General features: G+C 44.0%; 1 protein-coding gene across 1 annotated transcript in view; it reads right to left on the bottom strand.

Moving 5' to 3' along the window:
* Positions 1–22,584, bottom strand: part of NAT9 (N-acetyltransferase 9) — a 168,691-nt gene extending 146,107 nt beyond the window's left edge. The window contains exon 1 of the mRNA XM_075846501.1: positions 22,398–22,584. The gene's annotated coding sequence lies outside the window, so the exon portion shown is untranslated. The remainder of the gene's footprint in view (positions 1–22,397) is intronic.
* Between the last annotated feature and the right edge of the window lie 1,368 nt (positions 22,585–23,952).

Below are 23,952 nucleotides of genomic sequence, written 5' to 3'. Positions count from 1 at the left end.
TTACTTTTGCAGGGTAATCATGTTTTTATACACTTTTATGAACAACCTATAAAAACCTCTAAGCAAACCAAAGGCGTAAAGAGGGGGTCCCTAAAATACAAGTAGACAACCTAAACGCGAACCATAAGGGAACATAGCATCCAAAGAGAAGTATGCAAAAAATATGCAAAAATTGAAAATCTTTATTAAATACAATAACATAATACAGAGTAAGGCCCCATGCACACGACCGTAAAAAATGTCTGTAATTGCGGACCCGCCCGGTTCTATTGGCCGCGGACACCTTTCCGTATCGCTACGGATACGTGTCCGTGCGGTAGAACCATGCCGGGAATTATGGAGCATGTCCTACTTTTCGATTTTTATGGGCCGTGCTCCCATACTTTGCCGTAATTACGGGCACGGCCGTGTGCATGAGGCCTAAAAGAATCGACCATACAAGGAGATATGTGACCTCACTGTTTCTGTCAAAAACCTGGTGGCCTACAGAAACAATGTACCATCAGTAGCCAAGAGCTACTCAAATAACCCAGAACAATCAGAACATACTCCGTGAGCAATAGAAATAATGACGTTCCCACATATGAAAATATATATAGTAATGCTGACTGGGGGTATAGCAAGTATTAGATCAAACTAAATGGGTAGCATAAGAGCATATAATTAAATCCAAATAATGATAAAATGACACACCAGAAATACAGCAGAAATTTAACACGTACCGTGAGACATGGTGGGCAGTGGGACAGGCAACGTCTGGTGCTAGCAGAAAAAACAAACGCCTCGACACGCGTTTCGCACTACAGACCGGCTTCGTCAGTAGGGGATGTTTTTTATATTTTTAGTTTCTTCCAAAACTATTAGGCTGGTCGTATACGTAGCGGCCGTGCGAATTGAAACCATGTGCTTCACCTATACAAGCCGTGCAGCTGGTAAAACCACGGGCAGGCTGGAAACAAATAATGCGCTTACCGCAACTCGGCCGCAGTGTGTGCATGTAGCCTAAAAGTGCACGTACGTGTTGCAGCCAGAGTTGTCGTTTTGTTAATGCGGTAAACATATTTGGAAATCACAGTAGAAAGGAAAGTTCGTGTTTCCAGTCTCCCTGTGGTTTCAATTCGCACGTCCGCTGCATATACAGGCAAATTTGCGCACAATACGCATTGTGTGCGTGTGGCAATAGGGTGTCTCCACATGTATAATGGCGAAGCAAACAGCGACAACATTCCCAAAGAATTGCTCTCTGTCTCATCATTCTGCACCCTGTGAATACACCCTTACATTGCAATTACAGAATAGTATGAGTATATAAACTGTGGTAATGATTACTAATGAGGCTAGTTAATATTATGTCTTACTTGCCATACATTACTTGATTTCACCCTGATCCTACAGGCTAATGTGGGAATCTACTAGTCCAGCTGGATTCAATGTACTATTGACCAGAATGATCTGAGCCTATGAGAATAGGAAGACCACCAACTCAAAGCAAATTGATAATGGGTGTGTTAGATAGAAGCTTGGCCTCTTTGGCTGGGTTCACATTGCGGGTTTTGTTGCATTTTTAGCATGTGACTTTTTGTTATGATTGATGAACTCCCATTGGGGGACATGGGACATCATCTACCAAAAAAACCCAAAAGCAACTGCATGCTAAAAATGCAACAAACACACACCATGTGAACGCAGCCTTGCAATACATTTACTAATCCGGATGCATATGTGGACACGTCAAAGAAATTCATTTAAAGCGTTATCTTTTTTTACCCACCGTTGGAACCCCTTTTTTATCAGGGGAGTGGTGCTGGAAACCAGAGGAACACGCATTACGCAGGGGAAATTATTAGACAGCAAACAAATCCCTCAGATCGAATTCCAGCAGCGAATCACAGGTTGTAGCGGCAGTCACATGGGATTAGACATTATCCCAGGAGGCCCGGCCTGGATGATGTCATCCCAGGGGGATGGCCTGCTAGCAGGCCGGCTAAGGGTATGTTCACACTGAGTGTTTTCAGGCGTATTTTGGGGCAGTTATGCCTCGAAAAACGCTTGAAAAAATTGAAGCACGTAAAAAGATGCCCGCGAAAAAGATGTGCATGTCACTTCTTGGGTCGTTTTTGGAGCAGTTTTTCATTGACTCTATAGAAAAATAGCTCCAAAAACGGCCGTAAAAAAACGCAGCGAAAATCGCAAGTGGCTTAAAAAGCTTCTGAAAATCAGGAGAGGTTTCCCCTTGAAAACAGCTCCATATTTTCAAACGTCTTTGATTTGGTGTGTGCACATACCCTTAGTGCTGCAGTTTTCCACAGCGGACATTCCGGGCGAAAAACTGCCCCACAGTTTGGTGCACTTTTTCACACGCAATCCCCTGTGGCGCACAGGGCTGCATGCTATCCGCGTATCCGCCCCGTGTGAACACAGCCTGAGGGTATGTTCACACGAGCTATTTTCGGCCGTTTTTCGGGCCGTGAACGGCCCGAAAAACACCTAAAGTAATCGGAAGCAAAACGCCTCCAAACATCTGCCCATTGATTTCAATGGGAAATACACCATTCGGTTCCGGCGGGGCACAGTTTATGTGGCCGTTTTTCAAAACGGCCACGTAAAAAAACACCCGCGAAAAAGAAGTGCATGTCACTTCTTGGGACGTTTTTGGAGCCGTTTTTCATTGACTATATAGAAAACCAGCCGTAAAAAACCGCAGCAAAAAAAGCGAGTTGCTAAAAAACGTCTGAAAATCAGGAGCTGTTTTTCCTTCAAAACAGCTCCATATTTTCAGATGTTTTTTGCTAAGCGTGTGAAAATACCCTTAGGGTATTATGTCTGAAATGACAGACTGTTTTCAGGAGAAAACAACTCCGTCGTTTCAGAGGTAAATGGTCCTCCTCGCATTTTGCGAGGCGTCATTGACGCCCGTAATCTTGAATGAAATCTTAAATGAATGGGCAGATGTTTGCCCACGTATTGGAGCCGTATTTTCAGACGTAAAACGAGGCATAATACGCCTCGTTTTCGTCTGAAAATAGGTAGTGTGAACCCAGCCTTAGGCCTCATGCACACGACCGTAGAGTTTTTCTGGTCCGCAAATTCCAGGACCGTGTTCCATGAAATGTCCTCCGCAGTTCAACCGTATGTAATCCGCTAAATGCGGATAAAAAAAAAAGCCTAGGTAAAACAGGATGAAGACAGAACTCATTCCCGGTTGTCGCCTAGCAACACTTCCGCAAATCCGCAAACTGCGGTTGACACACGGAGGTGTACCCGCATTTTCCACGGGCCAATTGACTTCTATGGGCATGTCCGCATCGAATTTGCGGGCCGTAATAAGACATGTCCTGAGTTTGTGCGGCACGGATTTGCGGACATGTGGGGACCCGTGAAAACACGGATAGTGTGTATGGGCCCATAGAAATGAATGGGTCCGCAATTCTCCCGTGGATTTTCGGGGGAATTGCGGACGCAAAAACACGTTCGTGTGCATGGGGCCTTAGGGTAAAATCACACACACAGAGTTTTGATAGTTTTTTTGGTGCCGTTTTTTGAAACAAAGCCAGAAGTGGATCTAAGGACGGAATCACACGAGCATGTTTGGTCCGTACACAGTGCAGGGAGCCGGGCTCCTAGCATCATAGTTATGTACGATGCTAGGAGTCCCTGCCTCTCCGTGGAACTTCTGTCCCGTACTGAAAACATGATTACAGTACGGGACAGTTGTCCCGCAGCGAGACAGCAACTCCTAGCATCGTACATAACTATGATGCTAGGAGCCCGGCTCCCTGCAGTGTGTTCAGTCCGGGACTTGCGGCCAAATTATATTCCATCCATTACGGACCGAACATGCTCGTGTGAATCCAGTCTATGGCCGGATTCACACAAGCGTGTGCGTTTTGCGTGCGCAAAAGGCACTTAAGAGCTCCGTGTGTCATCACCATATGATGCGCGGCTGCGTGATTTTTGCGCAGCCGCCATCATTATGGCACTCCATTTGGATGTTTGTAAACAGAAAAGCACGTGGTGCTTTCCTGTTTACATTCATAGTTTTTACTGCTGTTGCGTGAATCACGCGCATCCCACGGAAGTGCTTCCGTGCAGCATGCGTGGTTTTCACGCACCCATTGACTTCAATGGGTGCGTGATTCGCGCAAAACGCCGAAAGAACGGACATGTAGTGACTTTTTTTCTGCTGACTCACGCTGAGTAAAAATCACGCACATGTCCGCACGGCCCCATAGACTAATATAGGTCCGTGCGACGCGCGTGAAAATCACGCGCGTTGCACGGACGTAATTCCCGTTCGTCTGAATAAAGCCTAAAGGAAAGAAAAGGTGTAGAGAAAATTGACTGATGCGTCTCCATTCTTTGGTGTCCACTCCTGTGTTTCCCCCAAAAAACGGAACCAAAAACTGCATCAAAACTCTGTGTGTGGTGGTCCGGGCCTTAGGCCCCATGCACACGAACGTGCTTTTGCAGCTGCAGTTCCCCCGAAAATCCACGGGAGAATTGCGGACCCATTCATTCCTATGGGGCCATGCACACGACTGTGGTTTCCGCAGAAGGAACTGGCATGTCTTATTACGGCCGTGTTCTGCGGTCCAGGCTCATAGGAAATAATGCACGCGGCCATGTGCACGGCCCGCGATTTTCAGGCGGCTTGCGGGTGACACTCTGCCCCTGGCCGACCCGAAAATCACGGTCGTGCACATGGCTACGGTCCTGTGCATGAGGCCTTAGCCCTTAGGCCTCCTTTACACACAGAATTTTTCGGGCAATTTTAACTGCATCAAAAAAGGCTTCTAAAACCGCCAGCGTAATTAAAATGTAACATGCTAACATGTAACAGGTTACGTTTTTCATCTGGTGTCATATTATACATACATTTTTTAAGTCCGATAGGGAAACCTATGGAAAAAATGCCTGAAAAAACGCCATACACAGAGCATGCTGCATTTGTAAAAAACGCCACTTACCACAAAATTTCCTCAAAAACGCTACAAACCAAAACGCAGTTGTTTCTATTGCTTTTTATAATTTACTAAAGACTTTAATGTAACATCTGGCCGCACTAAAAAATATGCATTAAAAAAACGCAGCAAAAAACGCCCTTGAACACACAGCAAATGGGCGCGTACGTCAATTGCTGATTGATCCTCCTGTACACTATTTTTGTATGTAGACAACACCGAAATCCTACCTGTTTTTTTAAATATTTTATCATCTGGTAAACTGACCATAAAACAAACAGTTTAATGTAATTAAAGCATATAAATAATTCTGGGGTTTCACGCAGCAGTCTCTCACCTCTCCGCTCACCACTGTTTGTCCTTGGTCCTCTTAGAGGGAGGGGGAATGTAGACAGACGTTATGGGGGTGGGGTGACAAAATTCTATTTGCATATGTAATTTATATGCTAATTAGCGGAGGGATGGGACAATAAATGTTCAAGACAAAGATTTTAATGGCAATTAGAATTTTTCGGGCTCTCGTTCCAGTAACACGTGCAGGTTGTATATTGTACAGAAGTAACGATTGTCATGTCTAGTTAATGACCAATAATGATGATTTATCAATCATTTGTAGGTCTACAGAAACGCCAATTATAGGTTTGAATGTTTATGTGACTTAATATATGTTTTTTTTCCCCCTGCGGACAGTGGTTATCGGGATTTTATACTACGTGAACTATGTAAAAATAAAAATAAAAATAAATCTCTATATCAAGGCTGTCCAGTGTTCTTTTTTCATATTTGTAACTAGTAATGATATTATTAGCCTTGATTATAATTGCTTCTTCTGGGATCATACAGCTAAACTTAACCAGATATATTGTGCTCAGCTTGGAGTAAACATGGACACTCCTGTCTAATCACAGACTCGGGCAAGGCAGTAGCATATGAGGTCACAGTCTAACCTCAAATTCGGGCCCGGTTATGGTTAAAGTAACTATGCCAAGGAACAAGAAACACTTGTGGTAGTATAGCAGATTTATGAGCCGTGAGTGACAAAAAGTGCATTACAGAAAATAGCGCACTCTGGTTGTCACCTGCTTCCGTAGAGTTGCCTCATTAAAGGGGTTTTCCACCGCCGATCAGCTGTTTTGATGGGAGTGCAGTGCTTGTACGAGCGCTGCTTCCCCTTCATTTCTTCTTGCTCACTGTGAATTTTCGACACGCATTTAGCGGCGGTTCACAGGTCAATACAGCCTTTTTTCCCATTCACTTTAATGAGAACAGGCTGCAATACCTGTGAATCGCCGCTACATCCGTGTCGACAATGTGAGCAAGAAGAAATGAAGGGGAAGCTGCACTCGTACGAGTGCTGCGGCCCCTTCAATACAGCTGATCCGCGGTGGTCCTGGGAGTCGGACCCTAACTGATCAGCTATTGATGGCCTATCCTGAGGATAGGCCATCAATTTTTTCTGGCAGGAAAAATCCTTTAAGGGTATGTTCACACGCAGTGGTTTCAGGCGTATTTCGGGGCGTTTACGCCTTGGAAAAACGCCTGAAAAATGGAAGATGAACGCCTACAAACATCTGCCCATTGAAATCAATGGGAAAAACAGCATTTGCTTCATATGGGGCATCTTTTTACGCCTCTGTTTTAAAAAATGGAGCGTAAAAAGACACTCCGTAAAAAGAAGTAGCATGTCACTTCTTGAGGCGTTTTTTGGAGCTGATTTTCCATTGAACACTATGAAAAACGCCTCAAAAGAAGCCTGAAAAGAAGCTCCAAATTAAATGAAGCTTCATTTTCAGCTTCAAAAACACCTGAAAATCAGAGGCTGTTTTCTCTGAAAACAGCTCCGTATTTTCAGAAGTTTTTGAGTTTGCGTGTGAACATACCCTAAACCCTCAGACGCAGCCAATTTTCATTTTTTCATTTTAATTTTTTCCTCCCAGTCTTTCAAAAGCCATAACTTTTTATTTTTCTGTCAACATAGCCGAGGTTGTTTTTTTGCAGGTAGAGTTGTATTTTTTTCACATTTAATGTACTATACAATATACCGGGAAATTGAAAAGAAAATTTCTGTGATGTGAAATGGGAAAAAAACAACGATTGCACCATAGTTTTTTTGGATTTAACTTTTACGGTGTTCACCATATGGTAAAAACGACATGTTTACCTTATTTTACGGGCCGATACAATTATGGCGTACCAAATTTCTAGCGTTTTTTTTATGTTTTACTACTTTTACAAAGCAAAAACAATTTTTTTAACTGAGAGCTGGGGGTTGAGATAGATATCAGTACGATACGGGTGAGAATGGGGATGTATAAAGCAATGCCAACAACAAGGCCTTCCCTCAGGGCGCAGGAGCAGGTAAGCACCAGGTGCAGTTGTGTGCTAGCCTTTCATCACTCCTGGGCTACAAGTAAGGGTATGTGCACACACACTAATTACGTCCGTAATTGACGGACGTAATTCGGCCGCAAGTACCGGACCGAACACAGTGCAGGGAGCCGGGCTCCTAGCATCATACTTATGTACGATGCTAGGAGTCCCTGCCTCTCCGTGGAACTACTGTCCCGTACTGTAATCATGTTTTCAGTACGGGACAGTCGTCCTGCAGAGAGGCAGTGACTTCTAGCATCGTACATAACTATGATGCTAGGAGCCCGGCCCCCTGCAGTGTGTTCGGTCCGGGTCTTCCGGCCGAATTACGTCCGTCAATTACGGACGTAAATAGTGTGTGTGCACATACCCTAACAGAGTGGAGTGTTTTCCAGGACTTGGCCCTCAAAGGGGTTGTCCCAGAATCAAAAATTATCACCTATCCACAGGAGGTGATAGGTGATAATTGAATGAACTCAGGGGGCTCCACCATTGGGACCCCCACCGATTGTGACAATGGGGGTCACAAACTCCCTGTTCCTTCTAAAAAATGTGGTCGATAAATTCATTGCTTATTTGTGAAAAACACCAAAATTTAGAGAAAATTTGAAATTATGATTTTTTTAAATTCAAATGTATCTGCTTGTAAGACAGATAGTAATACCACACAAAATAGTTACTAGTTAACATCCCCCATATGTCTACTTTATATTTGCATTGTTTTTTGAAAATCCTTTTATTTTTCTAGGACGTTACAAGGCTTAGAACTTTGGCAGCAATTTCTCACATTTTTAAGAAGATTTCAAAAGGCTATATTTTCAGGGACGAGTTCAGTTCCGAAGTGGTTTTGAGGGCCTTATATATTAGAAACCCCCATAAAACTCCCCATTTTGAAAACTTCACCCCTCAAAGTATTCAATACAGCATTTAGAAAGTTTCTTAACTCTTTAGGCGTTTTACAAGAATTGAAGCAAAGCAGGGGTGAAATACAAATTTTGCCAAAATTCATTGATACTACAGTGTTGTCTGTAACACAGAAGGTTTTACCCGGGAAATGCATCTCAATATTTATTGCCCAGATTCTGCAGTTTTTAGAAATATCCCACATGTGGCCCTAGTGCGCTACTGGACTGAAGCACAGGCCCCAGAAGCAAAGGAGCACCTGGTGGATTTTGGGGCCTCCTTTTTATTAGAATATATTTTAGGCACCATGTCAGGTTTGGAGAGGTCTTCTGGTGCCAAAATAGTGGAAACCCATTAAAAGTGACCCCATTTTTGAAAATACACCCTCAGGGAATGTTTCTAGGGGTACAGTTAGCATTTTGACCTATTTTTGCTAAATTAATTCGAATTAGTCTGTGAAAATTAAAATCATTGAATTTTCGCAAGGAATAAAGGGGAAAAAGCACCCCAACATTTGTAAAGCAATTTCTCCCGATTACGCAAATACCCCATATGTGGTAATAAACTGCTGTTTGGACCCACAGCAGTGCTCAGAAGGGAACGAGGGCCATTTGGATTTTGCAGCTCAGATTTTGCTGAATTGGTTTCTGGGGGCCACGTCGCGTTTGCAGAGCCCCTGAAGTCCCAGTACAGTAGAAATTCCCCAGGTGTGATCCCATTTTGGAGACTATACCCCTCAAAGAATTAAATTAGAGGTGTAGTGAGCATTTTGATCCCTTAGGTGTTTTATAGATTTTATTAGAATTGGGCCGTGAAAATGTGTAAACATGTAGATTTAGCTAAAAAAAATTCATTTCCACAAGGAATACAGGAGAAAAGACACCCCAAACTGTGTTACACAATTTTCCTGAGTAGGGAAATACCCCATATGTGGTTGTAAACTGTTATTTGGACAGACGGCAAGGGTCTAAAAGGGAAAAAGTGCAATTTCATTTTTGGAGTGGAGATTTTACTAAATTGATTTTTGGGGCCATGTTGCATTGTGCTGAGGTACCAGTAAAGTGAAAACCCCCGAGAAGTGACCCCATTTAGGAAACTACACCCCTCAAGGAATTTATCTAGAAGTGTAGTGAGCATTTTGACCCCAAAGGTTTTGCAGAAATTAGTACACTGTAGATGTTAGATTGAAAATTGCCATTTTCCACAGATATGCTATTTTAGTGCCCAATGTGTTGTGCCCAGCTTGTACCACTAGAGACACACACCCCATAAATTGTTAAGCGCTTCTCCAGAATACAGTAATACACCATATGTGGTCATAAACTGCTGTTTGGGCACACTGCCAGGCCCAGGAGCCGCGCCATTTGGCTTTTGGAGCGCAGGGTATATGTAAGCTGTGTGGAGTACATCACGGTATATGTAAGCTGTGCGGGGTACATCAGGGTATATGTAAGCTGTGCAGAGTACATCAGGGTATATGTAATCTGTGAGGAGTACATCAGGGTATATGTAATCTGTGCGGAGTAAATCAGGGTATATGTAAGCTGTGCGGAGTAAATCAGGGTATATGTAAGCTGTGCGGAGTACATCAGGATATGTGTAAGCTGTGCGGAGTACATCAGGGTATGTGTAATCTGTGCGGAGTACATCAGGGTATGTGTAATCTGTGCGGAGTACATCAGGGTATGTGTAATCTGTGCGGAGTACATCAGGGTATGTGTAATCTGTGCGGAGTACATCAGGGTATGTGTAATCTGTGCGGAGTACATCAGGGTATGTGTAATCTGTGCGGAGTACATCAGGGTATGTGTAATCTGTGCGGAGTACATCAGGGTATATGTAAACTGGGCGGAGTACATCAGGGTATATGTAAACTGGGCGGAGTACATCAGGGTATATGTAAGCTGGGCGGAGTACATCAGGGTATATGTAAGCTGTGCGGAGTACATCAGGGTATATGTAAGCTGTGCGGAGTACATCAGGATATGTGTAAACTGTGAGGAGTACATCAGGGTATATGTAAGCTGTGAGGAGTACATCAGGGTATATGTAAGCTGTGAGGAGTACATCAGGGTATATGTAAGCTGGGCGGAGTACATCAGGGTATATGTAAGCTGTGCGGAGTACATCAGGGTATATGTAAGCTGTGCGGGGTACATCAGGGTATATGTAATCTGTGCGGAGTACATCAGGGTATATGTAAGCTGTGCGGAGTACATCAGGGTATATGTAAGCTGTGCGGAGTACATCAGGATATGTGTAAGCTGTGAGGAGTACATCAGGGTATATGTAAGCTGTGAGGAGTACATCAGGGTATATGTAAGCTGTGAGGAGTACATCAGGGTATTTGTAAGCTGGGCGGAGTACATCAGGGTATATGTAAGCGGTGCGGAGTACATCAGGGTATATGTAAGCTGGGCGAAGTACATCAGGCTATATGTAAGCTGTGCGGAGTACATCAGGCTATATGTAAGCTGTGCGGAGTACATCAGGCTATATGTAAGCTGTGTGGAGTACATCAGGCTATATGTAAACTGGGCGGAGTGCATCAGGCTATATTTAAAGAGGCTCTGTCACCAGATTTTGCAACCCCTATCTGCTATTGCAGCAGATATGGCGCTGCAATGTAGATTACAGTAACGTTTTTATTTTTAAAAAACGAGCATTTTTGGCCAAGTTATGACCATTTTTGTAGTTATGCAAATGAGGCTTGCAAAAATCCAAGTGGGTGTGTTTAAAAGTAAAAGTCCAAGTGGGCGTGTATTATGTGCGTACATCGGGGCGTTTTTAATACTTTCACTAGATGGGCGCTCTGAAGAGAAGTAACATCCTCTTCTCTTCAGAACGCCCAGCTTCTGACAGTGCAGATCTGTGACGTCACTCACAGGTCCTGCATCGTGACGGCCACATCGGCACCAGAGGCTACAGTTGATTCTGCAGCAGCATCAGCGTTTGCAGGTAAGTCGATCTTACCTGCAAACGCTGATGCTGCTGCAGAATCAACTGTAGCCTCTGGTGCCGATGTGGCCGTCACGATGCAGGACCTGTGAGTGACGTCACAGATCTGCACTGTCAGAAGCTGGGCGTTCTGAAGAGAAGAGGATGTTACTTCTCTTCAGAGCGCCCAGCTAGTGAAAGTATTAAAAACGCCCCGATGTACGCACATAATACACGCCCAGTTGGACTTTTACTTTTAAACACACCCACTTGGACTTTTGCAAGCCTCATTTGCATAATTACAAAAATGGTCATAACTTGGCCAAAAATGCTCGTTTTTTAAAAATAAAAACGTTACTGTAATCTACATTGCAGCGCCTATCTGCTGCAATAGCACATAGGGGTTGCAAAATCTGGTGACAGAGCCTCTTTAAGCTGGACGGAGTGCATCATTTCAACATAGGATGATGTAATAGTGGGGTAAATGAATAATCAAATTAATTATCCATGGATAGTGACGTACGCTTTGAACAGTGGCGGATTAAGTACACTGCAGGGAGCCGGGCTCCTAGCATCATAGTTATGTACGATGCTAGGAGTCCCTGCCTCTCCGTGGAACTTCTGTCCCGTACTGAAAACATGATTACAGTACGGGACAGTTGTCCTGCAGCGAGGCAGGGACTCCTAGCGTCGTACATAACTATGATGATAGGAGCCCGGCTCCCTGCAGTGTGTTCAGTCCGGGACTTGCGGCCGAAATACGTTCCGTCCTTTACGGACCGAACATGCTCGTGTGAATCCAGCCTTATGGCGACTTCTCCTGATGATTGCAGCGTTTCCGGATGAGAAATCTTTGCCCCTCGATTCTGCAGCCATTTTCAGCGTCTATAGCAACACAAAAATTCAGAAACTAAACACACTAAATTGTTTTATACCCCAGACCAAACTCCTAAGCAAATTAAGACCAATAAATTCAGTCCCCAAGGGGTAACTAAACTTTTAAAAAACATTTGGTGTGACATAGAGATATGTCAGAAGTTTTGATCGATGGGGGTCTGAGCACTGAGACCCCCACCGATCACTAAAGAAGTGCCTCAGTGAGGGCTGTTCCACTTAATTTCAGATAGTCTTTCCTCGGAGCGGTGTACGGACTCATAGACTTTCTATTGAGCCCGTACACCGCTTGCTCGTCTATCGGAGGAAAGACGATCAGAAACAGAGTGGCTCATCACTTACCTGACCGCTTCTGCCACTTTGTTTTAGCGATTGGTGGGGTCTCAGTGCTCAGACCCCCACCGATCAGAACTTTTGAGATGTCACTATGTCAATTTTTTAAAAAAAAGTTTAATTACCTTTTAAGCAGTCAGACACCTCCCCCCAGTGCGTCTGACTGACTGCTGAGTGCTCTATGGGAGGGTCTGACTCTTATGGCGCTGGGGGGGGGGGGGGGGGGAGGAGTTATCCCCCCATAGAACCCTCAGCAGTGACCCCCCCCCCTTGCAGTATAATAACTACCTAGGGCTCTATGGGGGAGATTATACTGAGCATCTAACTGATTGCAGAGGGCTCTATGGGTGGGAAATAATTTCACACACAAAAATTTAGAAACTAAACACCCTATATACAATTCACACTAAGGGTATGTGCACACGTAGTGACCAAAAACGTCTGAAAATACGGAGCTGTTTTCAAGGGAAAACAGCCCCTGATTTTCAGACGTTTTTTGAGCAACTCGCGTTTTTCACGGCATTTTCGCTGCGTTTTTTACGTCCCTTTTTGGAGCTGTTTTCATTGGAGTCTATGAGAAAATGGCTCCAAAAACGTCCAAAGAAGTGTCTTGCACTTCTTTGACAAGGCAGTCGTTTTACGCGTCGTCGTTTGATAGCTGTCAAACGACGACGCGTAAATTACTGGTCGTCGGCACAGTACGTCGGCAAACCCATTCAAATGAATGGGCAGATGTTTGCCGACGTATTGTAGCCTTATTTTCAGACGTAAATCGAGGCATAATACGCCTGAAAATAGGTTGTGTGAACCCAGCCTAATACTACACACTATATATTCAAACCACACACACTACACGCACACACTTACACTATATAGACTTACATTATACACACTTTAAACTCTATACACACAGCACACACTATATAGACTTACACTATATAGACTTACACTATACACACACACTATATAGACATACATTATACACACAGCACACACTACACAATATACTCACATTATATGCAATATACACTCACACACACACACACACACACATTTAAAGAGGCTCTGTCACCAGATTATAAATGCTCTATCTCCTACATAATCTGATTGGCGCTGTAATGTGGATAACAGCAGTGGTTTTTATTTTGAAAAACGATCATTTTTGAGCAAGTTATGAGCAATTTTAGATTTATGCTAATTAGTTTCTTAAAGACCAACTGGGCGTGTTTTTACTTTTGACCAAGTGGGTGTTGTAAAGAAGTGTATGAGGCTGACCAATCAGTGACCAATCAGTGTCATATACTTCTGAGGCTGGGTTCCCATGACCTATTTTCAGACGTAAACGAGGCGTATTATGCCTCGTTTTACGTCTGAAAATAGGGCTACAATACGTCTGCAAACATCTGCCCATTCATTTGAATGGGTTTGCCGACGTACTGTGCAGACAACCGGTCATTTACGCGTCGTCGTTTGACAGCTGTCAAACGACGACACGTAAAAATACAGCCTCGTCAAAAGAAGTGCAGGACACTTCTATACATTATATGCGGGACACTTCTATACATTATATGCGGGACACTTCTATACATTATATGCGGGACACTTCTATACATTATATGCGGGACACTTCTATACATTATATGCGGGACGCTTCTATACATTATATGCGGGACGCTTCTATACATTATATGCGGGACACTTCTATACATTATATGCGGGACGCTTGTATACATTATATGCGGGACGCTTCTATACATTATATGCGGGACGCTTCTATACATTATATGCGGGACGCTTCTATACATTATATGCGGGACGCTTCTATACATTATATGCGGGACGCTTCTATACATTATATGCGGGACGCTTCTATACATTATATGCGGGACGCTTCTATACATTATATGCGGGACGCTTCTATACATTATATGCGGGACGCTTGTATACATTATATGCGGGACGCTTCTATACATTATATGCGGGACGCTTGTATACATTATATGCGGGACACTTCTATACATTATATGCGGGACACTTCTATACATTATATGCGGGACGCTTCTATACATTATATGCGGGACGCTTGTATACATTATATGCGGGACGCTTCTATACATTATATGCGGGACGCTTCTATACATTATATGCGGGACGCTTCTATACATTATATGCGGGACGCTTCTATACATTATATGCGGGACGCTTCTATACATTATATGCGGGACGCTTCTATACATTATATGCGGGACGCTTCTATACATTATATGCGGGACGCTTCTATACATTATATGCGGGACGCTTCTATACATTATATGCGGGACGCTTCTATACATTATATGCGGGACACTTCTATACATTATATGCGGGACGCTTGTATACATTATATGCGGGACGCTTCTATACATTATATGCGGGACGCTTCTATACATTATATGCGGGACGCTTCTATACATTATATGCGGGACGCTTGTATACATTATATGCGGGACGCTTCTATACATTATATGCGGGACGCTTGTATACATTATATGCGGGACGCTTCTATACATTATATGCGGGACGCTTCTATACATTATATGCGGGACGCTTGTATACATTATATGCGGGACGCTTCTATACATTATATGCGGGACGCTTGTATACATTATATGCGGGACACTTATATACATTATATGCGGGACACTTATATACATTATATGCGGGACACTTATATACATTATATGCGGGACACTTATATACATTATATGCGGGACACTTATATACATTATATGCGGGACACTTATATACATTATATGCGGGACACTTATATACATTATATGCGGGACACTTATATACATTATATGCGGGACACTTATATACGGGACACTTATATACATTATATGCGGGACACTTATATACATTATATACGGGACACTTATATACATTATATGCAGGACACTTATATACATTATATGCAGGACACTTCTTTCAGACGTAATTTGAGCCGTTCTTCATTGAACTCAAGGAAGCACAGCTCAAAATTTACGGCTGTCAGAGAAGCCTCGCAAAATGCGAGGAGGAGCATTTACGTCTGAAACGAGGCAGCTGTTTTCTCCTGAAAACAGTCTGTCTTTTCAGACGTAAAAGCCTGCTAGCGTGTGCACATACCCTCAGGGTATGTGCACACACACTAATTACGTCCGTAATTGACGGACGTATTTCGGCCGCAAGTACCGGACCGAACACAGTGCAGGGAGCCGGGCTCCTAGCATCATACTTATGTACGATGCTAGGAGTCCCTGCCTCGCTGCAGGACAACTGTCCCGTACTGAAAACATGATTACAGTACGGGACAGTTGTCCTGCAGCGAGGCAGGGACTCCTAGCATCGTACATAACTATGATGCTAGGAGCCCGGCTCCCTGCACTGTGTTCGGTCCGGTACTTGCGGCCGAAATACGTCCGTCAATTACGGACGTAATTAGTGTGTGTGCACATAGCCTCATTGTTCCAGGCCAGCTTCTTTCACTGCACAATCACACTGTGCTGTGGATCATGCTGGGCTGGAACAATGAGGGTATGTTCACACGGCCTATTTACGGACGTAATTCGGGCGTTTTTGCCCCGAATTACGTCTGAAAATAGCGCCTCAATAGCGCTGACAAACATCTGCCCATTGAAAGCAATGGGCAGACGTTTGTCTGTTCACACGAGGCGTATATTTACGCGCCGCTGTCAAATGACGGCGCGCAAATAGACGCCCGCGTCAAAGAAGTGACCTGTCACTTCTTTGGCCGTAATTGGAGCCGCTATTCATTGACTCCAATGAATAGCAGCGCTAAATACGGCCGTAATTGACGCGGCGTTCAAGCGCCTGCACATGCCTGTACGGCTGAAATTACGGGGATGTTTTCAGGCTGAAACATCCCCGTAATTTCAGCCGTTACGGACCCCCGCCGTGTGAACATACCCTGAGAAGTGTATGAGGCTGATTGGTCACTGATTGGTCAGCCTCATACACTCCTCTGTACAACACCCACTTGGTAAAAAGTAAAAACACGCCCAGTTGGTCTTTAAGAAACTAATTAGCATAAATCTAAAATTGCTCATAACTTGCTCAAAAATGATCGTTTTTCAAAATAAAAACCACTGCTGTTATCTACATTACAGCGCCAATCAGATTATGTAGGAGACAGGACACTTATAATCTGGTGACAGAGTCTCTTTAACACACTATAAACGCTATACACACAGCACACACTATATAGACTTACATTATACACACCACACTTACCATAGCCTCTTCCTCTTCCTCTTCTTCACTAACCCCATATGTAACACAGACCCCAAAATATCATCGTTTCCGCTGCATTTACAGGGTCTACCAGTGGGGGGTGCAAATGATGACGTGGGGTTTTAGGTGAAGAACTGCTGCACATATAAATTAGTCTGGGCTGTCGTTTTGCATTATTGCGTTCCGAGAGTCAGAACTTTTTATTTTTCCGTTGACGAGCTGTGTGAGGCCTCATGCACATGAACGTGCTTTTGCGGCCCCATTAATTTCTATGGGGCCATGCACACGACCGTGGTTTCTACGGTCCGTGTATGGCCCAGGAGCCCGGACCGCAGAAAGAACGGGCATGTCTTATTACAGCCGTGTTCTGCTGTAATAAGTATTTGTTAGTATGGCCTTTTTCGGTGTTTTTGTATATATGTCCCCTTGTTTTTATCTGTTTTGTCTGTGCATCAGGAGCTTTTTGTTCCAGTTAGGGACTCGCAAGTCTGGGGATCCTTGTCGTGGATTGCGAGCTTGCGTCCTTTTGGCCAAAATGATCACTAATACCCCAGGTATTTTTCATTATTACTTATATTTGCTTCTTTTGGACACAGCCGGGTCTTTGATGCTGGGAGAGCATGGTGTGTTGTTGTTTGGCATAGCAAGCAGGGCAGCCCGCTCTATGAATCATCAAGGCGTCACAAATAGGCTTCTACCTGGCTATACACGTTGTGCCTCATGACGTACACACTATCCCTCCATGTTTCACACACTTGCACCCCATTATTCATTTATTTTTATTGAGGCACTTTACTCATTACTGCCCCCTATATTTCACTTATATTATTACACTTGCATATAAACTATTCATTTATTATTTCTTACTACACATCCCATGCACCACACACCACTCCCCTCAAGACTAGTGGGAGTGGCTATTATTATTTAAAGCACCTGCTCACTCTCCTTCATCAGCGTTTCTGACCTGGCTGTGTCCATTTGTAAGTATGGCCTTTTTCTGTGTTTTTGTATATATGTCCCCTTGTTTTTATCTGTTTTGTCTATGTTTTCTAATACTATCCAAGGATCACGGACAAACAGGAGGGATCCACATGTGAACATTCCATGGTGGATCCCATGAGGATTTTGGCGGGAGAATATCCCGCCAAGATTGCCAGCTGATTTTAGGAAGTTTATGCATCTGGAAACAGCTGGGCGTTATTGGTTGGCTCGCGGGTCAATTGTTCGCTTTGCCTTGTGACAGCCGGTCACTGGATTCTAGTTAAATTTATGTGATCTTTATATACTATTTATAATCAAGTACAATGGCTGGATGCTTGTCAGCTTTTCAGCCCTTGATGAAGCAAGAAAAGGCGCACTTGACCGCCCAGTGGCAGACACAGACAGCTCGGGCCCCTGCGCAAGAACAGTATATGGGGCCCCATATACTGTTCAAGATCTTATTATAGATCACCCCTTTATGTCGCTCTAACAATATATCAGTATATGTTAGCCATAAAATGTATTAGCTCAGGCATTTACATGCAATCTAATAGAGAGAAAAAGGCTGCTTGAAGGTGACAGTGGGCCCCTTACTTACTGGTGCAGCTGCACAGGTTTCACCAATGGTATGTTTGCCCCTGTGCACGCCCTTCCAAAATGTATGTGTTTTACTTATTGTCATGGCCACTTTTTAAAAAAAAAGTTGGGGTAAAGTCGATCAATAGGTGCGTGGACTCTCTCACTGGTTAAGTTGGTTTCGGGCTCGTGGCTGAACTCCTCTAATTTGATGGTACACATTTGGTTAATAAAGTTAAAGTATTTATTGACCCCCTTCCACAAACATATGATGTCCCGTCTGTTATTTATAAAATGAATGTGTTTGTTTTTCTCCACACGGTCTACATATGAGACATCACCCTCCATTCACCTCCAATGCGCCTCTTCTCTTACTCACCAATTGCTGGAGGCTGACAGATGTCACTATTTTCAGAAAAAAGGAGATCCTGCTCCCGGCCTCCGCTGTTCTGTGCGTTATGTGATAGAAAACAGATGGATTCTTTTCACACACTATTGGACAGTCGGAGTGCTGGCAGCTGGCAGCTGGATGTTGCTGACAGCTCTCTATTCTCCTTGGTCCTGTGCAGATCTACCATGCTCCCATTCAATAGATGGGCGCTAGTGATTACATACCCTGGGTGTGCCAACATTTGTGGTGTCAGGAGAGGGACCTTTTCTAAGGACATTAGGGAAATGGACTAATACTGTCCTAAAGTTAGACAGGATAAAAATAGACCAGACAGGCAGAAACTGTGCCAAATTATTCGCAGAGGTGCACGCTGTATGATACATTTGGCGCATTTTGCTAGACATGTTGCACCCTTTTCCCTGCCTTAAAGGGCTTGTCCACACACACACACACACACTGATGGTCTCATGGGTCCCTCTGATGCTTTTTTTTTTTATAACCGGTGTCATCGTGTATTGCCCATAACAATGTCTCATCACCACAGTGTGATGTGACATTGTTATGGACGACAGACATGACCCCAGATAATAAATAAAGAAGCATTAGGCTGGGTTCACACGACCTATTTTCAGGCGTAATGGAGGCTTTTTACGCCTCGAATTACGCCTGAAAAAACGGCTCCAATACGTCGGCAAACATCTGCCCATTCATTTCAATGGGTTTGCCGATGTACTGTGCCGACGACCTGTCATTTTACGCGTCGCTGTCAAAAGACGGCGCGTAAAATTACAGCCTCATCAAAAGAAGTGCAGGACACTTCTTGGGACGTTTTTGGAGCCGTTTTCTCATAGACTATTGAAAACAGCTCCAAAAACGGCTGAAAAAACGGTGCGAAAACGCTGTGAAAACGGCGTGAAAAACGAGAGTTGATCAGAAAACGTCTGAAAATCAGGTGCTGTTTTCCCTTGAAAACAGCTCCGTATTTTCAGACATTTTTGGCTCAGTGTGTGAACATACCCGAAGGGTAGCCGAGAAACAGTCAGTGATGGAGTAGCCAAGAATCAGTAATGTAAGTCTGTGGTCTGTATTTTATGCACAAGATTTATCAAAACAGAAACCCCTTCAATGAATGCATTTCTTTACATTATACGAATATTGAGCCCGTTATAACACATTGAGTATTGGGGACAGAACTGCCATGATAAAATGTTGGGACCCATACAGTTCAATGATCAGGGGCCCCCTGCGCTCATTACATTATAACCTTTTTTATCCAGATACTTGGCATATGCAAATTCTATGATACACAAAGGATGTATAGCTCCCCACTACCGACACAGAATTTCCCCCCCGATACATAACATCTAGGCTAGGGCTCCAAACCAAGACCAGCTGGTCTATGAGTTACAGGAAAATTGCAGCATTATTTTCCTAAGGCGGATTTCAAACACAAAGTTTTGATGTGTTTTCATGGCGATTTTATTCACGTTTTTATGGCGTAGCCAGATGTTACATTAAAGGCTATGTACACCTTTGTAAAGCAAATTTTTTTTTACTGTATTTTTTAATAAAAAGGTGTATCAGTGTGTTTGGTGTAACTTTATAGTTACTTTTTATTAAAAATTATTTTTACTTTTTTAGATAAAGCTGCTCTGTTTTCTGTCTACAGAGCAGCTGTATCTAGTGCTATTCACTGAATCCGTCAGTCCCGCGGACCTGACGGTTTCAGTGACAGCGGGTCCTGCGTGCCTCTGACAAGCAAGATCTACCTGTAATCTATTGCATAAAGCCTTAGGGTAAATTCACATGTAGCAGTTGAGGTGTGGTTGAAAACCGCATTTGAGAAAACATGCGGTTTTAAATGGTCGCCAATTTTTTTTCCCGGGTGAAACACATTTATTTGATATGTTTTAGCTATGAAAACTGCGGCCAATTACTGCATCACAAAACCACGACAAATTGTAAAGAAACTGTGTGCGTTTTTTTGTAACTGCACCTCAACCGCTAAGTGTAAATATACCCTAAGGGAACAAAATAGTCACACCTCCCTCCCCCACACACAAAAACCTAGAACGAAAAATCTCCCACACATAATGTTTACAACAAAGCCGCCTCACCCTAAACAAATTAACTATTAGGCCCCATGCACGCGAACGAAAAAACGCCCAGAATTACGGGCCCATAGACTTCTATTGGCCACGGGTACCTTCCCGTTTGCGTATGGGAAGGTGCTCGTGCCGTTGAAAAAATATAGAACATGTCCTATTTCAGGCCGTAATAACGGCACGGGCAGGCCCATAGAAGTCTATGGGGCTTCCGTAATTACGGGTGGCTACGTGTGTGCACCAGAAATTACGGGAGCGTTGCTAGGCGACGTCAGTGTATAGTCACTATCCAGGGTGCTGAAAGAGTTAACTGATTGGCAGTAACTCTTTCAGCACCCGGGACAGTGACTACCGCTGGTGTTAATAGTGTTAAAAGTTAACTTACCCAGAATTCCCTGCTTCTTCCTCCAGTCCGGCCTGCCGGGATGACGTTTCATCCCATGTGACAGCTGCAGCCAATCACAGGCTGAAGCGGTCACATGGACTGTCGCGTCATCCAGGGAGGTCGGTCTGGATGTCAAAAGAGGGACACGTCACCAAGACAACGGACGGGGTACGTATGAACTTTTTTACTTTCAGATCGCTGAGGAAACTACCCGAAAGGGCTGCCCCTTCTCTCTATCCAGCACTGATAGAGAGAAGGGGCTGCCGATTAGTGCAGAGAAAATGGGTCCAATACGTGTGACAAAGGACCCATATTTACGTGAGTATTTACGGGAGGAAAAAAATATGTTTGTGTGCATGAGGCCTTAGGGTTTGTCCACACGTAGCAGAATTGCCGTGTTTTTTTTCGGATGGAATTATGGAAAAAACGCAGCAGAATACAGAAGCAGCAAAGTGGGTAAGATATAACAAATCTCATCCGCACGCTGCGTAAAAATTCTGAGCAGAAATTGACCTGGGCTGCGTATTTTTCGGACCGCAGCTGTGGAAAGTGGACAGAATTCCTGCGTTTTTCAGAGGAGATATCTCCATCCCCCAACAATGATAAAAACGCAGCAAAATATGCACCATTATCTGCCGTAAAAAACGTGCGTTTTTCCGAAGCGTAATTACTGCATCTTTCAACGGAATTGCTGCAGAAATTTTCTCCAGCAATTCCGTTGTGTGTGCACGAGCTCCAAGAGTCTCTTCTCAGGCTACACATTACGTTTTTTTGCAGCGTTTTTTGGGCCATTGCTTTATAACTACGTCACTGGCCACAGTTTTGTGAAAATCGCTGCAACATAAACGATATGACCGTAACCTGTGATTAAATAAATCCCCACACACATAGCGTTCACAGCCAAGTCACCTCCACAACAATGTATTGTGAAGTCCCCCTCCCCCATCGCATTTACAGTCAAATCCTCCCTCCCCACAAAAATAATTTATACAGACTCCTCACCCCACATAATATGTAGTCAAGTCCCCCCCCTCCCCCACAAAATCCCCTCCCCCCACATATAACACTACAGTAAAGTCCCCCTCCAAACAAAAACAATTTATACAAACTCCTCACCCGACATAATATTTAGTCAAGTACCCCCCTCCCCCATAAAAAATGATTTCTACAAAATCCCCTCCCCCCACATAACACTACAGTAAAGTCCCCCTCCCAATAAAAAACATATATAAAAATATCCCCCCACATAACACTCACAGCTCCCCTACTTACACAGCAATACTCACCAGTCCTGAGCTCGTGGAGGGATCTCAGGGGTCACACGTTGCAGGCAGGAGGAGAGCTGTGTGTATGACTGCTCCTCCCCGGCCCTCTCTTCCCCTATCCTCCCGGCCTGTCTGCTGGGTAAACACTTCAACAATCCACGATGTTCTCCTCACAGGCAGAGTGTATGGCGGCCGGCTGCATTATATGACGTCACATGTGACGTATAATACAGAGCACACACGGCTCCTGTCCCCTGCGCCGCCCCGTCCCCGCCCCCTGAGCGGTGGAGTACATGGCCAATCCGCCCCTAGCTCCAAGTTTTATCATTTACGCTCCAGTCCCAGCGTTTTAAATGTGATGGGGTATATGGAGTTCTATTACCTATGGCCCTCCAGGTGCGCTCCCTATTGCCCTCCAGGTGCGCCCCTCTGCTGTGAATTCGCCACTTTAAGGTCCCCTCTGTGTCGTCCCAAAATGGCCACAGCGCTTTACAGACTGAGTCTAAAACACTCCCTTTGTTCTCGAATTGGCCAGAGCTGCTCAGGTGAGCAGTTCTGGCCAATCCGAGAACAGTGGGAGTGTCTCAGACTCGTATTCTAAGAAGCGCTGCAGCAATGTGGGGAGAACACAGAGGGGACCCCGAAGCGACGGATACACGGCAGAGGGGCGCAACTTGAAGGCACCAAATAATATAACTCCATATACCCTGTAATATTGAAAATGTTATCATGGGACTGGAGGGTCGTTTTAAGGATGATGCCTAGTTTGGGCCATAAAGCGGTATCCTGGTTTCAGCAAATAATTGTTATCCTTTGTAGAATGAAAAGTTATAACATTTTTCAATATACTTACTGTATTAACTCCTCATGGTTTTAAAAACTCTGCTTGCTGTCATTTAGCAGGAACCTTCATTATTTACATTGAGTGGATATATATCTGTCCATGGTCATGTGATGGACACACAGGTGCACGGCTCGTTACATTTACATGTACGTGTATCAGAGTTCTGTCTTCTAACCATCCCAGCACCTGTGTGTCCATTACACGACCCTGGCGACAGATGTATTACCTAAAAGTGACATTAATGATATATATATAATCTCATCCACATGTTGTTGAACATTTTCTACACGGAAAACTTTTTTCAATTAAAGGGTATGTTCAGACGCTAATCGTAAAACGGCTGTAAAATACGGAGCTATTTTCAAGGAAAAACAACCTCTGATTTTCAGCCGTTTTTTACCGCCATTTTTGGAGCTGTTTTTCTATTGAGACACTGAAAAACTGCTCCAAAAACGGCTCAAGAAATGACATGCACTTCTTTTTTATGGGGCGTTTTTACAAACGTCTGCGTAAAAAAACGCCTTGTGGGAACGAAGCGCCGTTTTTCCCATTTAAATCAATGGGCAGATGTTTGGAAGTGTTCAGCCCCCATATTTTTAGCCGTATTTCAGGGCGTTTATGGCCCGAAAAATTGCTGAAAATAGGTAGTGTAAACATACCCTAATAGGGGTGAAAATGTGCAGCAAAAGTTATGCGTGGATACTGCTGTAGAAACGCTGCGGAAAATCTAGG

This window comes from Rhinoderma darwinii, chromosome 13, assembly GCF_050947455.1.
Source record: "Rhinoderma darwinii isolate aRhiDar2 chromosome 13, aRhiDar2.hap1, whole genome shotgun sequence".
NCBI classification, from domain to species: domain Eukaryota; kingdom Metazoa; phylum Chordata; class Amphibia; order Anura; family Rhinodermatidae; genus Rhinoderma; species Rhinoderma darwinii.
Note: the sequence above shows the minus strand (reverse complement) of the source record. Positions and strands in the feature narration are given on the sequence as shown.